General features: G+C 42.6%; 1 long non-coding RNA gene across 1 annotated transcript; it reads right to left on the bottom strand.

Annotated features, from left to right (window-relative positions):
• Positions 1-1,217: 1,217 nt before the first annotated feature.
• Positions 1,218-6,179, bottom strand: LOC128909614 (uncharacterized). Its single transcript, XR_008466430.1, has 3 exons — positions 3,731-6,179; positions 2,228-2,603; positions 1,218-1,406 (listed from the first exon to the last, which is right to left on the bottom strand). It is a non-coding gene; the product is annotated as an uncharacterized LOC128909614 (long non-coding RNA).
• Positions 6,180-15,437: the final 9,258 nt, after the last annotated feature.

The raw sequence follows: 15,437 nt of genomic DNA, 5'->3' as shown, positions 1-15,437 counted from the left end.
GGTGTCCCTGCCCATGGCAGGGGCATTGGAACTAAATCATCATTAAGGTCCCTTCCAACCTAAACCATTCTATCATTCTGTGATATTTTGTCCAGGCCACTCTTTTAGCACACAAATTAGGCCAACAGTGGTTATGATCAACATGGGTTTCACTTGTGGTGACAGAGCTGCCCAAGCCCTGCCTGTTCTATTGCAGAGATGGAGACAACAGGCGTGGGAGTTACTATTGGGAACTTCCTCTCTCCGTCAGTGACAGCTCAAAGTACTTGTCTGAGAAAGCAAGTAGTAGTCCCCGAGGTGTGGAAACTGTGGGGAAGATACTCCCCAGCAGGAAAACAGCAGGTCTTAAAAGGTCACCCACCTTTGCAAGTCCTTGTAGATGTGCTATCTCTCTGCAGAATCAACCCTTTAAAATCAATTTTTACACCATGCTGCTGCATAGATGCAGGAAGGAGGAAGTATCAGAAGCACAGAAAGGGCATTCCCTTGCATATATACAGGCAAACAATATCTGTACTGTACCATTTGGACCAGACAGCACAATTCCAGTCTGGCTCCGTCATATCCATCCTGCTGTATGCATACAGCTTTTACCCGAGATCCAGTGCCTGCTGGCATGGCATGTCTGGAAGTCTCCAAAGAAACCTTAAAATAAAGCAAGGGCCTGTGATAAGGAGAAGATGATGCTGCCATTGGATGTGTTTGGATCATTTTAAATGGGATTCATATTTGAAAGACACGTAAGACTTGTGTCTTGAGTTAGGCACATACCTAAATGTTTGGAGGGTCAGGTTGAGCCTGAAAGTTGCAAACACACAGTAAAGGGAAGTTTGAAGAAGAAAAATGTCCTCTCTCATTTATACACCCTTTAACACCTCTCGTCATCTACATGGAAAATTTCCATTTCAGTTAACTGCCCTGGGGTGCCTCTTGGTTACGGTGTGTCTTTTATTGCTTACAATAAAATGAAGCTGCACAGATTCAGGTTTTCATCCCTTTGCTCCTTATTCAGGACTGTAGTGTGAAGGCCACTGCAAAGCAGTGTTTTGAAAATGGGAGGTGGCTGCTTGAGAAAATGGATTTTTCACCTTCAACAAAATAGCTTTTTTCAAAGCAGAATTTGCAAGATTTTCTTTTTAATGGAAACATGAATTTTAACCCTAAATCTGTATGGTGCCGTCCCCAGTAGGACATTACTCAGCAAGAATCCAGGACGTTTAACAAACATGTACGGTAGGGCATATGCATACCAGAGAAATGTTAACATTCATTTTTACTTTAAATGACTAGTGCAATATAAAATTATAGTCTTCCCACCTCAGCTGATGTCACCACGGGGAGATGGTTGCCAATGGGTAAAAGCCACGCAGCCAGCAATCAGATGGTCTGGATTTATCTTTCTGTATCTGGCAGCAAAAAGAATATAGCAATGCAGATCTCGAGTTAAGTCTTGCTAAAAAGGTGGTGGTGTTTTCAGGAAAAGAGATAACAAACATGGTGCAGAATAGAACATATATCTTATTTAATTAATATGTACTGATACGTGTGTGCAGATACGTAATACCGACAATGGGAAGGACATTAAGAGATCTCCAGTGTGCTTCACAAAGTGAAATTAGTGATGGTGTTCCCTAATAGTCCCGCACTTCATAAAAAGGTCTAAGCCACGCCTTCTGTAGAGTACATGAAATTATCTGTTTTCTGTTGATTTTAGTGCCATCTCTAATGTCTTTCCTCCTAGGAAAAGTGCAGCCCCTGAGACCCTCTTAAGGCTGCGTGTTATGGGGAGGTGTGAGTAGCTGCTGCAGCTTTGAAAAGCATCAGCCTCCAAAGAAATATAACACTCTGGTCCGAATTACCAGGGATGCTTTGAAGAATGGATCATTTTTCAAATCGCCAGGACACTCTGGGGAAAAAGAGGAGACTGCCAAGCTGAAAAGGCAGGGGCACAGACAGCCTAGGTGACACATGGCAGCTGCTCTGAATGTGGTTAGTTCCAATTAAAATGAGACAAACTCCCTCTCCCAGTTGTCAAAAACTGTTCCAACAGGCAAGGTACCAACAACATGGTGACTCCAGTGCAATTACCTTCCAAAACCAGTCTCTTTCACTTTCATCATTGTCTTTCTTCTTTACAGTCCTTCTGTTGGTGCGTTTTTTTTCTGCAGCCACCAACATTGTGCTATGTGGGATTTACCCCTCAAATGATTCCCCCCCATACACTCACCCTTTGAAAGTGTGTCTGTCTGGACGGCTGTGGAACTGCTTGTGGAGGGGCAGCAGCCCTGGCTGCACCCACACCGGCACCAGGCAGAAGGTCTTGTGATGGCACTGACCAAACTTGTTCCTCCAAGGCACCAGAACGGAGGGATCCACACGGCAGTGAGAGGATGCCCCAGAACTGAGTCAGAAGGAAAATGCACACCGGGAGAAGTTGCTTTGCGGTTCAGTCCTCACTGCCTGAGCCTTTCGCATTCCGCTTCCCAGCCCCGCCGACAGGACGGGCCGTGCGTCCTCTGCTACCATGACCCATCCTCGGTGCGCACACCAATGCCACAGGACCTCTCTGGGGCACTCGGGTCGCTCTCAGAAATGAAACCGTTCTGAAAGGAGAGAATTGCAACATTTTCAAAACACTCTTCAGAGCAGCACCTTTCCTTTACTGTGCAGTCATGAGAGCAGGGATGGGCCTTCCAAAACTGCCAGGAGCAAAGAGCGGGGGAAAAAAGGGAGGTGGCCCCTTTCTAAGTGCTTACAAACCTCAAGCTTTTTCTGCTGCCTTTCTGTGCTTCTCCTTCTCAGTGCTGCTTGCTTAAGGTGTGGTTTCAGTGGTGCCCTAAGCAGCTTCAAGCAGGAATTACCTGGTATATGAGACTAGTTCCCGTTCAGTGGTTGCAAACCCAGGAGTAAAAATCAAGTGTGTTTTATTACTTTTTAAAGAACCATAGGGCTGGCTGGCTGCCCTCCAGTTGCTGATGCTACTAAAACCATTTGAACTAAGTTGGGATTTCTAGCACCCTTCACTTTTTGGATGCCCAAACCTGCAGACAGCATTCGCAAATGACTTTCGGGGCAAAACTGAATCTACTGTCTTTCTGTGTTGGCACAAAACTTCTCGAAGTTCACAAAGTAAGCAAACAACCTCCCACCAAGGCTCTGTAGCATCCCCAGCCGATTCAGTGTGCTTGGCATAGGAAAGCTGAATTCAAAGAACAGAGCCAGAGGGGTAGATTAAGCAATATATCCCATAGATTTTTGGAGCAGGCTGTGCTTGGTTTCTGCAGAAGCCCAAACCCCCTGCCTCTGTGCATGTTTTCCAGATGATGGTCACATTATACCCTGTATAGTACCCCTGCCTTTGCAATCCATTACTAAAATCTCAGGAGAGAAATAGAGCCTCCAGCCCCCAGCAATCCAGCTAAAAAGAGCAGATGAGTTTTTGAGAGAGGAGCAGGTTGTACCATTTAATGGGATGGCGACTAATTGTTGCTCTTCCTTTCTCATGGTGTTTTACCTAAGCTGCTTGATAACTTGCAGATAAAATAACATACAACCATCATGACAGCCTGCAGGCAAGTAGGTGCTTGCAAGAAACATGGTACTTAAGGACTGTGCCCAATCTCCTGCAGACAGCCTTTCCCTACAGGTGAAAAAGAGCAGCTGGGAGTGTGGCTCCAGGCTCGACAAATGACACTGTCCCCAGAGTAGGCATCCCAGCCCCACATCACACCTGACAAATCATCCGCAGCTGATACAGAGAAACACGATCAGGATAGACAGTCCTCAGCACACCTTATGATGAGGATGCTGGGCTGATTCCACCCCGCCTCAAGAAAGGGTTTGAAGCCGTTCCTCCTATGCATCAACACCTCGTGCTCCCCATCCTAATCATCACCCCCAACCAAGGAGCTCCACCTTAGAAGGAATCCAACACCAAAGCAACCCTCCTCCCTGCCACCTCTTTGCTGTTCTGGGTGCTGAGCTGCAGATGCTGATCGCTTCTGGCTGTGCTGCCACCTCCCGAGAGAAACCAGCATCCCAGCTTCCGCTCAGAGGAGAGGACATGTTCTGCAGCCAGGCTCGCAGCCTGCACGAAGGTCCCCAGGGGAGCCAGGGCTCTCCATGCTGCCCATAGCCTGGAGAAACAAGAAGTGGGCCCAAAAGTCACCACACCTCTAGGTTAGCTGCAGCCTGTCCGCCTCTTTTATTCACAAGGCTGGAGAAGACGTGGGAGCGTGAGACTGACTACAGCGACAGAGACAAAAAATGCACGCACGGGAAAGAGTGAGGGCTTGAGAGAGAAAGAGTCCTGCTTTAACCTGAGCTGGGATCCTGAAGAGATGGCAGAGAGAGAGGCTGAGATTGTAGTTCAGAGAGAGGGCAAGTCTTTCAGAGGGCAACAGGAAAGCAGTAGCAGAGGAGTGACTGTTTTAACTTGAACATCCCAGAAGAACTGCATGAAGTGGCGAGAGGCTATGGGATAGTCCAAGGGCGGGAGACAGCACCACTAACCACGCTAGAGCCATCATTTGAGTATCAGGTCACAGTCTGGATCTCCTTCGTCACTTAGACAAGAGTTTTCAAAGTCCCTCTTATCCTTTTAAGGAGGATGCAAAAAAAAGGAGAATGTTACGATAGCTCAATACAAGTAGTTATATTCATCTACTACTGCATGTAAGCAGTGATGCTGCCAGGCTAATTAGCAGTAACCAGGAAAACCCACGAGAGTACCCAAAGTAGTAACACAAGCTTGCCTGCACATAAATCAATGAACTCCTACTGATTTGGGAAATCCATGAACCTTCAGTAACACGAGGAGAGGCAGTTCCAGACTGCTGTGTGGGAGACACTAAAACACTGTTTACAGATATTCTTATCTACAACTTCTCCCTGACAGTCTTGAATGTGGGGAGAGTCACAGAGAGGGAATAAGCACTAAAATCAGAAAACAACATTATCGACAAACGGAGGTCTGGAAGCTACCTCCACTGAGTCAAAGGTTTTGATGCTGTTTGAAAGGAGGTGACAACCATTGAGCTACAGCTTTGCATTTGTCTTCCCCCATTAATTCTTTGTCATTTTCTGAAAAAATACAGTATAGCAAAACAAGACACAATCCATTGGCCTTTGCCATCCTTCTTTGTTACAATAGGAAAGGTGCTGCTATCAGTAAAAGCATTTTGTTGAAGCCCCTGCTAGTCATAGCAAAGGCACCATTTGGCAATTGAAAACTGTGAAAATCCAAATCTAAGATTTTTGGTGGGGGAGAGGAGGGGGATGTGAAGATGGAGTTCAGATGTGATTTTAGGGCAAAAAAATAACTACTTTTATACCACTTCTTGGAAAGATACAAAGGGATGGGAAAAACAAACTAGGTGGCCCACAGACACACCAATTACTGTTGCAAAAACTATATGGATATTACAAAAGAAGCCAACAGGGAGGGAACCAGCAGTCCCCTGTCTCCCTGACCAGCATAAGCAGGAACAAAAAACTCTGGTACCTAACTCAGATAGTTCTCCAAAAGCAGCATTTCAAATATTTCTGGCATTTAACCACTCTCTCTCATTAATTCATAGATAAAGACAATATACTGGGTTTAGCCTTGCGTTGGACTCACTGTAAAGTTCATTACGGCATCTAGGTCAGCGAGTCCCACAAGAGACGGTCTGCCTGCCAGCTCCATACTAAGCAGTAAAATAAATTAATAAACTGTCATACTTTTTGCAGGTTCATATACCTTGAACGTATCTTGCTGTGTCAAACATCCTTTCCTTTTATTTCAAACCTCAGCACAACCGGATCTCCAGAACCCCAATGGAAAAAAAGGGCCATTTGAAGCAGTGAGCGTTCACTGATCAGAAAGCATAAGCTTCTCAATCCTGAGAGCTTCAGGAAATGCAGAAAGTAGGTGTGAGCAGAGAAATGAGTGCAAGGTGCAAGGCCTAGAGCTTTGGTGATTTTTGCTTTTGGTAATTTACCATTGCAAAGCGATGTAGTCCCTTCTTCCCCCCCCTCCAGTCACTGTGGGGTTTTTTTGTTTGTTTTTTTCTTTCTCTGTTTGCTCACCACATTCATAAATCATATTTCTCAGCCCAATTGAAGGATTCACTGATTCCTGTCTATGATGGGAGGAAGGGGAAAGAGCCATATACAGCACTAAGAGCTCTCCCACTCACCTGTACTATCAACAAAACTTTAAAAAAACAGAGCAGGACAAGATGCAACAGCTTCAGGGAGGTTTTAGCAAGACACACAGAAAGTTCTATATTGGGTGAGAGTTTAGTACAGACACCAATGTGTTAGCTCCTTTACCTCAATATACACAAATACTCATGAGTTTATTGTGGAAGATGTTCGAGTTCACTCGCATCCCATAACTCTCTTTTGCAAGGCTGCAATCATGCAAGACAACTGGTTGCACAGGTCTGAATGGGAATATTATAAGTAAGTTTGAGGAACCAGGAAAGCTGGAAAGAGAAAGAGGCCAGAGATCTGGCAATACCACACACATACAAACCGTCAGCAGTTACCAGACCATTTTCATTCCCTGGAGGAGACAAAAAACAAAGCCCCATTCTCTTACCTTGCTTTGTTCATACAACGAGTGACAAAGTACCTACCATTCTCCTGCTGGGGGTTGGACTGGCAAAGACAACTTGTGCAAATGCCCATCAAACAGCAGCAGCCTTTGGTTCAAAAGGGTCCTGAAGCTGAGGAAGGGCCCTTAAAACTCTTCTTTCATACAGCAAAACTGTCCATTAATTAAACACATACATAGAAAGTATAAGGAAAACTGTTCCCTTTCTCTTTCTTCAGTTCTAGGACAGGGGAAAACGGAGCAGATGACAACTTATCTGGGTGACAGTGGGGTGAGGCAGGTTGAAGGACCAATAACCCCCAGAAGCTCACGAGTGAAACTTGCATTCCCATGTTACCTGATCAATAATTAAGGTAGTTGCTTATGCTAAACCAGTTTTCCCTCAATTTACCTTACTATTTCCTTCTGTTTGCACCTTCCACCCCTGCTTTCTCTCACAGTGTATTTTATTGTATGATTCTCTGATTGTGTGTTCATATTTCCGCCTATTTTTAAAGTCAATCATTAAAACCCATTTTGCAAGTTTGTTGGCGTGCAGAAATTATCAGGTAATCTCTCCCTTCTGCAAACACCCGTTTCATTCCATCTTATTTGCATTACGAATCAATATGGAGTGCTGTTCATTTTGTATCTCCCATTTCTTTGCTTCCAGAGCAAAATCTCTGAAACTCCCCTGTAGACTTACGGGTTGTGAAGATAAAAGGGCTTCTCTGCAGTCCTGCAAAGGCCTTTGGTGAGGTTTCAGGAGAGAGGAATAACCTACTCTGTGAAAGCACCAGAGGTGCTGTGAAGGCAAGCTAAAGGTTGGAAACCTTAGGTGTCCCAATCCCTAACAAACATGAACTAGAAGGGATTTCGGATCTTTTTAACCTGTGGGATATGGAGGAGGTCTCCTCCTGCCAGAGCTTGGTGAGTGGTGGTGTTCGTGATGCCACCTGCCTTGTTCACTGCAGCTGCCAACAGAGAAGAGTAAAAAACATCCCTTATTTGACAGCGAACAGGTTTACAAATGCAGCTTTCGGCTGAACCTCGGATGTTTGTTTGGAAGCGTCTTACCGCGGTTTATAGTCACCCCTCCTCTCCTGACGTGGATGAGCTGATTTCACTCCCATTAACTGTATCTCCCTCGGGTTCTCTGTTCAAGTTAAAAAGAAAGTTCTCAAAGAACTCAGAGGGCACATTAGGGACTCGTGTACAACGCAACGGTGGTTTGTTTGCTGCGGCTTAATTTAAATTGGATTTCACATCAATTCGTTGAACAGCTGAGGAACCCCGTGTGGACACACTTATTTGCCTTAAGAGTTGGCTTAAAATCAGTTCCTAATCGATTTAAGCTCCACTGATCAGATTTAAATATATATTTAAAAGGTCAACACAACCTTTTGCATTGATTTAATGAAATGATATTGAAAGCAACGCTTGAATAAACTGGTGCAGTTCTGTGTAAAAGCTGTCCAAATTAGTGTAATATGGATTGTTAAAAGATGGAGAAACATTTCTCCCCCTTGAAGCTTGCAAATTCAATCTCTTGATTGAATGCTAGCAAGACAGAGGCTGATGGATCTCTCCTCTGATGGAGCCACGTATTGATTTTATCATTAGATATACAAAACAAATGCCTAATTCAGTAATAGGCACATCTTATGCCCTCCCTTGATGGTGTTGATCTTAGCCCTACATATATGTATTTTAGCTCAAAATCACATATATTCCCTCTTCAATATAAAAGTTTAAAATTCAGGCCTGGGAATGTTTTTGAAATTATGATCTTTAAAAGATTATAACCTGGAAAGACAGGACCTTTTTTAAAAATTAGATAAATAACAGCATGAAAGGATCACTATGTCAGGAGCCTTTTTCACTGTTTAACAGGTGCAGATATTCACCATAAATTAAATCTCATTTGTGCTGAGTGGTTGAATTGCTGAGGAATCCATTTATTGGTATGTGAAATATTTACTATATATAGCTGGACAGCTTCCCAGGAATTCTGATGAAGCACATTAATACACAAGAAAGAACATCCTTTCTTCATAAGACTAGTGAAAGCATAAGCTTTGCTCCTCTCAGTATCTTATACGGAGCTTTTGAAAACTATCATCTGAATTGTCACAAATTTATCTAGAAAACCTATTAAGAAAGATCTTTTTAGGTAGAGAATTCTCTCTCTGTTGAGGAAAGCCGTTGTTATAAACATGAACATCCAAAAGAAAATACACTTTTATTTAAATTATATTTTTCTTCAGCCTATTTAGAAATATCCTTTTTCTTACAGAAGGGTGAGAAACCACATGTTGCTTTAAACAATTTCAGATGCCCAAAAGAGAAGAGTGATATTGGGATCACTTCAAAAAGCACATGAAATTAGAAGCCAATAGCTAACATTTGGCTGGGAATTATTTGCATGTGCCCTTTGAATAAGGAATAGTATTTGCTAAGAATGATTTATTTAGACATTTCAGCTATGGATTTCTATATCTGTGGAACAACCGAAATATAGTACAAAGGTAGGAGAGACTTCCAGTTACTATCTAAAAGTTCTGGGTTCCCACCTGTAATATGAGATCTGGGTTTGCTACGTAGAGCAATTGATCTGCATGACAAATACAGGCAAGTTTAGCTCTTAGAGAGTGTTACAGTATGCAAGAAAAAAGGACACCAATAGCAGGTTTACACCGACAAGAAAAGTTTCAAACAAGTAGAGGCCACATTCCTTGCAGCTGAGGAGCCACATAAAAAAAACCCAATGTAAATTAAACATCAATAAAAGCCAGTATGAACTGTGTTATATTAAAAAGCTAATACTGAGAGCCATGAAAGCTCTAGAGTTTACATGAGCAGCCTATAAAATGCTAATGTTACTAACACCAGGGAACTCCGTAGAAACCATCCCTCTGCAAATCCAAAACTATGTTAAAAAAAAAGCCCAAAAAACCAACTATTTCCAGGACCAGGAATAACAGATGTATACAAATATGCAAGGTTAAAATTTGTTCTCTGTTCGTGATTCCCAGGTGTATATCAGCAAAAGTATACATATAATTTTCAAGAATATGTTTCTCTGAGACATAAAAGCAAGGTCTCCATCCCACCCGGGAAAAACTGCCTCTGAGCTTAGGTTCGGGGCACCTGAACACAAATGGTACAGTTGCTTTTCCATCCTCCAAACATTATGGCTATGCAGTGGACTGCTCATGATCGTCTGAAGAACTCCTTTAGACTAGCGGTGAACAACAGTATTTATATTATTTTTTGCACAGATGCTTGTAACGGCATTTTGAATATTCACACTTTATTCAAATGACATGGGAAAGACTAGGTGCACAGGGCAGCGTGTGTACGTGTGTGTTGGCTTTGAGTCTAGAGTGAGGACACTTCATTCTCTGAACGGTCAGGGAAAGTGTGAAAAAGAGGCAATGATTTTTTTATTTATTCACTACGATGCACAGAAAACTGCTGGAAAGCAGTCAAGGGTCAAATCTTTAAAATCTTTTTCCCAAGAAGACACAAACTGCTCAAGTAAGGATTGGATGAAGCGTTTCTCCATGAACACTGCATACATTGGGCTAAAACCATTGTGCTACATTATTTTTACTCTAAGATTGCAAAATAAGGGAAGAAAGCATCTTTTTATTATAAAATTGAGTATTTTAATTAAAAGGGGAATTATGGCTTCTGCCATTAGTGCTAGCACATTCATGCAGATTCGCAAAAAAAGAACTTATTTTCTCAGAGAATGGAAGTTTCTTTCTAGCCCCGTACGCAAAAGCTCCTGTAGAGCTTGTAGTCTCCTTATATCCAACTAATGCAGCAGCAGCCACATGGAGTCCTTTGTGTAAAGGGGTGGCCAAATCAGTTGGGAGACATTTTTTCCGTAATTTGAATGCGTCATTAATACTTAACGTTTCAAATACTCATTAGGAGTGTGACAGAGAACATCAGTCACTTCCATCAAGACTGGAATCCGTAGGAGCAAAAGTCCTATCCTAACAACTAAAACATTGCTGGGATAACACTGGAAACACTTGTTCCCGTTTCCATTGGCTCAGCAATACTTCAGCTGGCCTTTTTATGAAGATCAGCTGAGGGTATGATATGCAATAGCAGAACGTACAGAAATCATATTTCCAGTGAGAGACGGGAACGTGCCAGTCAACTTCAAGACCAGTCTAACTTCAACTACTTACTTAAGCGTTTTTATACCTGGGAGCAGTGGAAACTTTTATATAGTAAACAGGTATAAAATTAATTACAATTCTTATTGTTAACTTTTCTAAATCAGCTCATCTCCTCCTTAAAATTTCATTCTTTATATGAATGCGTTTCTTGAATAAAAAAAGCGAGAAATAAGGAATCAACTTCCATTTTGCTCAAATCTTTAGAATCCAAAAATGTTTTTAATCATGTAATTTATATAACAATTTCAAAGCTGGGGGAAGAGGATATGACATCTGCAACAAGCATAAATTCCAAGAATGCTTCTATTTGCCATGTGGCAGTTAAATAATATTCTTTTGAAGAAGTAATACACATAATAAAGGAGATAAAGCAAATTGTTTTTCCTTGACGCTGGTGACCTCCAAAAACTTCCTGAAACAGATTTAATATTATCATCAGTCCAGCCACCTCCAGATAAAATGAAATAATGCTTTGTGGCACAAGCAGGTTACAAGAGACTGAATGGAAGAGTCTGAGCAGAGCAAAATTCAAAACGAAGCAAGGCACACTGAGAGCAAAATAGTGATACAACTGACCTGAAAAGATGGAGAAAATAATGAATTCAAAATAAGCAATGGAGACTGCCCGTCAGTTTGCAATTGCTGCGCCGTATGGTCACTTCTCTTGGATTAATGACTAAGAGGAAAGTAGGTGTGTATCTGCTTCCCCCTGTTTGAATTGAAAAGGAAGCACGCAGAGAAGCACACAGTGGGTGCACACAGGCTCACACCCCTTCCCTTCCAGGCATGGAATAAAGCTCTCATGGAGATGTCCTCCTGGTCAGTGCTTGGGGTTGGGAACGGCTGCCTGGGTCAGTCTTCTCCAAACCTTCTCCAAATTTTTTTCAGGGCAAATCCAGGTTATGGACCGTGTAAAAGGTCACCCCCTTCTTTTCACTACACTCAGTAGCATTCGTATCTTCCAGCATGCAATCTGGAACAAGCTTTCCAACGGAAACGTTGTTCTGAAAACATCAGGTGACAGGATGGAAAAGAACTCCTGCCACAGTATGTTTGTTACCTGTTAGGTAGATTATAGCTGGATCAACACAAGTTTACCAAGTGGGATGGAAAAAAAAATTGGAGGTACATGAGAATTGTACCGTGCCTGTTAGACTTAAAATGTGAAGCAAGAACAACAAATAGACATTGAGGATTTCGGGGGAAGACCTTTGCCGTTGAGGAGGTTAAAGTGAATAAATGTGACAGAACACAGACGGTTTCAAGGACGGGCCTTTTCTGAAATACCAGATCCTGAGTCCAGAATGGAACCTAACAGGCAACCTCGATTCACGGGATTACTCAGTTCTCTTCAGAATTTGGATTTTTTTCTTTCACTTTGCGTTGGCACGAGTAGTCTGAGATCTGCAAAGCCAGGTGACTCAGGGAATAAATGGGAGACTTAGATAATGTCTGGACTATGCTCAAGTCCCTGCACAATTGCTTATTTTACAGGAACAAACATGATGGAAGAAGAGGGGAGGGCCTCAGTGTAGTATGGATCCAGGTCCAGAGGAGTCACTTTGCAGCCCCTTTTGCAACTTTACATTTAATTTTTTAAACACACAAAGATTATATTAAGTACTAGGGGAAAAAAGAATAAAAAGGAGATGGCACTATTTACTGGAAGACTTGATTTCCTTGTGTGTGTGTGTGTACGTGTCCTAGATCCTTTCTAGCAGTGGAGAACCGTGCAACACGTATGTCTCCTCATGGCTTATTTTCTGCCTTTCCTCTCTGGTTCTTTGTCCTTCTGGGTTTGCTTTCCTTGCTAGGCTGTGAACAGCCCCGTTCTGCAGCTCTGGGGACTGAAGGGGACAGTGCAGCTCTGCGACTGAAGGAGGACATGAAGTTCAGAGTTGTAGACATTTTTATAGAAGTTACAGTTCCACTGCCAAGGCTAAACTGAACCCAGAGCAGACATCCAAGCTCTTCAGTAAACATAGGAAGTCGCTCCTTATCCTCCCTGTAATGCCTGTTGCAGGGGAAAGGCGCAGGCAAAAAAGATGCATAGATTTTTAATGATGGGGTGGTTAGCAGCTGGAGCAAATGACTGAAAGGAACAATCCCCCGTCTCATCCTTCTCCCTCCCCCGGCCTTCAGATCACGGACTGTTGCCTTACTGAGGGATCTGGTGCTGTCACACATGAGCTACCAGGCCCAGCACTAAATTGAGGAGGTAAAATGCAATGGCCATAATAGGAAGGCGCTCAAACTACTTGATCAAAGGGTGCCTCCTTATCCTTGCATTCAGTGACTCTATTAACTGAAGACAGGCAATATTCTGGAAGATTTTCAACTCAGTCCTCTCTTAGCTTGTGACTCATTAAGAATTGAGTCCTTAAGAAAAGTAGCATTTTATGCATTTCTTGTCTTAAGTGAGCTTAGAGAAACAGCTTATCAGTCTTCTAATTTATTATTAACATTCACTAAATTTTCAGAGAGAGTTGCACACTGGAGGAAAATAGCTCTCATATCTAATTGCTGAGATTAATTTGCAGTTATCAGTATATTAGGAATTTAGGTTTGCACTACAGTCCTCCTTTTGATTAATTGCTGTACTTGTTCTATTTTATTTCTCAAGAAACTAAGCTAGAACAATACATTTGGGTTCAAAACTCACTTAGTTTACAGTTTTGAATTTCAGGAGTAATAATCACATCTTTCAGATAGCACATTCTCACCTTTTTCAGAAAGGCACTCCTCAGGTGAGGATCACAGAATGCTGCCTCCTCAAAAGCCTCATACTGCAAGGAAATTACATTCTAAAACTGAAAAAAAACCCTGAAGATGAGTTAATGTTAAAGCTACATGGCAGTGAATTACAGTAAAATATATTTCAGAAATAAGCAATTATTCAAGCCCCAAGAATTACAGACACTGGATATTCTAGAGTGAAACTGATTTAGCAAGAAACCCAAATAAAGCATAAAGAAATGAAGAGTCAAATATCTAAGCAATCTTAATTATGCTTGGAGAAAATATCTTCTAAATCTTTAACTAGCTAGAAGTCACAACCTTTGTTTGCATAATATGTGTTTGTATATATATACTAATACATGCTTTCGAAGATGAATCATTTCCACTTTATACTGTGTAACTGAAAGTTCACTGGAAACCTCTATCTGTTCTGCGGGGAAGGGCAAAAAATACAGCATGCCTTTAAAAAAAATCTCTTAATCTTATCCAAGCCCACAAACGTAGAACTATCTCAGTATGAACTGTATGTTTTTGCCTGGTTACAGTCACCACAGTAACACCCATGTAGCTGTTAAAAAGCTCATCGCCTGGAAAAAAGAACAGGGTAAAGCATAAATCAGAAAGCGATATACATACCAGATATCTGCAATGCATCACAGGAACCTCAGCGGTACCTTATGGAATCTGACAGCAAGTAAGAGTGCAACGAGCACACCGGAGGCTACCGCTCTTTCGGCTGCAGACTGCTACCTCTACACGTCTGGAAGGGGAACAGTTAGGAGGACAATCGGAGATTTAAGGCCTCTGTGAAAGGAGCAGCTGCATGGGGATGCGAGGACCGGAGATTCCTGAGCCGTGTCTCTCTGCCCCTCTGAGAACGAGAAGGCACGTGCAGCTGGGCTCAGGGGGCACATGCACGGCGTGCGAGGAGTCAGCCAGGCCGGCTCCACAGCCGTTTCATTCCCATGATGGGAATTCTCCGAATCCCTGATGCCATAATCAAACCGTGTCTATCCAGGGGGCAACATTAAAAATGTTAAGCAGTTACCAGATCAAAACGGGATCCCGATGGCACATTAGGACAACAGCACAGAAATGCCAACACAGATGACAAACTTCACGCAGGCCACTAAACAGAAATGATCGCTCTGCCAAAAAGAGGTAAGAAAGGGTGTTCGTAGGCAGTATCAGTTGCCTGGTTCCGTAGCCTAGTAAGAGACCTGCACTGAGAAAGCTCAAGCCCCCACCCCTCCTGTACCATTAACAGCTGCGCCTTCTCTGAATGACTACAATGTCGGCCTACATGTCCACAACCAAGATGCAATACCATTAATTACAGAGGTATCGCCTGTAGCTCCCATAGGCAAAACTGGTGTTATATGTCGCACTCTGTGTGCACATTAGACTGGAAAAACAAAGTATATTATCCCCAAACTTCAAGCGCTACCTCTCCGAGTAAAAGATTATCACATAATAAGAAATTACCTGACATCTGCGAACTATTTCCTGGTGCAAGAGTCAGACTGCTTAATCTTAACTTGGATCAGTGGCCCACCCCATTTTGCATTAATCTCTCAGAAGTGGACATAGAGGCAGAAGCTTCATTCTGCCTAGGAATAAAAAGAAGCTGAGCCTATCTTCCGTTTACACGATATTGTTCATATTCACCCAGTTAACTACAAAAAAACCACAGTGAACCTATTTCCCTGGAAAGAACTGCATTTCAACCAGTTACTCGATGGTTGAACCACAGGCTGAGTGTTCCCAACCTCTGCTGCCGTGACATTCACGCCCAAATCATGAAAAAAAAAGAGATTCCTTTAAGAAGTCACAGGCTCTTCATGGTCTTGAGAGGAGAAAACCAACACACAGCTTCAACCGCTGTCAGTTCTGGCCCATCACAGCATGACTGAGACCAG

Source organism: Rissa tridactyla, chromosome 1 (assembly GCF_028500815.1).
Source record: "Rissa tridactyla isolate bRisTri1 chromosome 1, bRisTri1.patW.cur.20221130, whole genome shotgun sequence".
Lineage (NCBI taxonomy): Eukaryota > Metazoa > Chordata > Aves > Charadriiformes > Laridae > Rissa > Rissa tridactyla.
The sequence above is the reverse complement of the archived record's forward strand: the minus strand, read 5'-3'. Positions and strand labels throughout refer to the sequence as shown.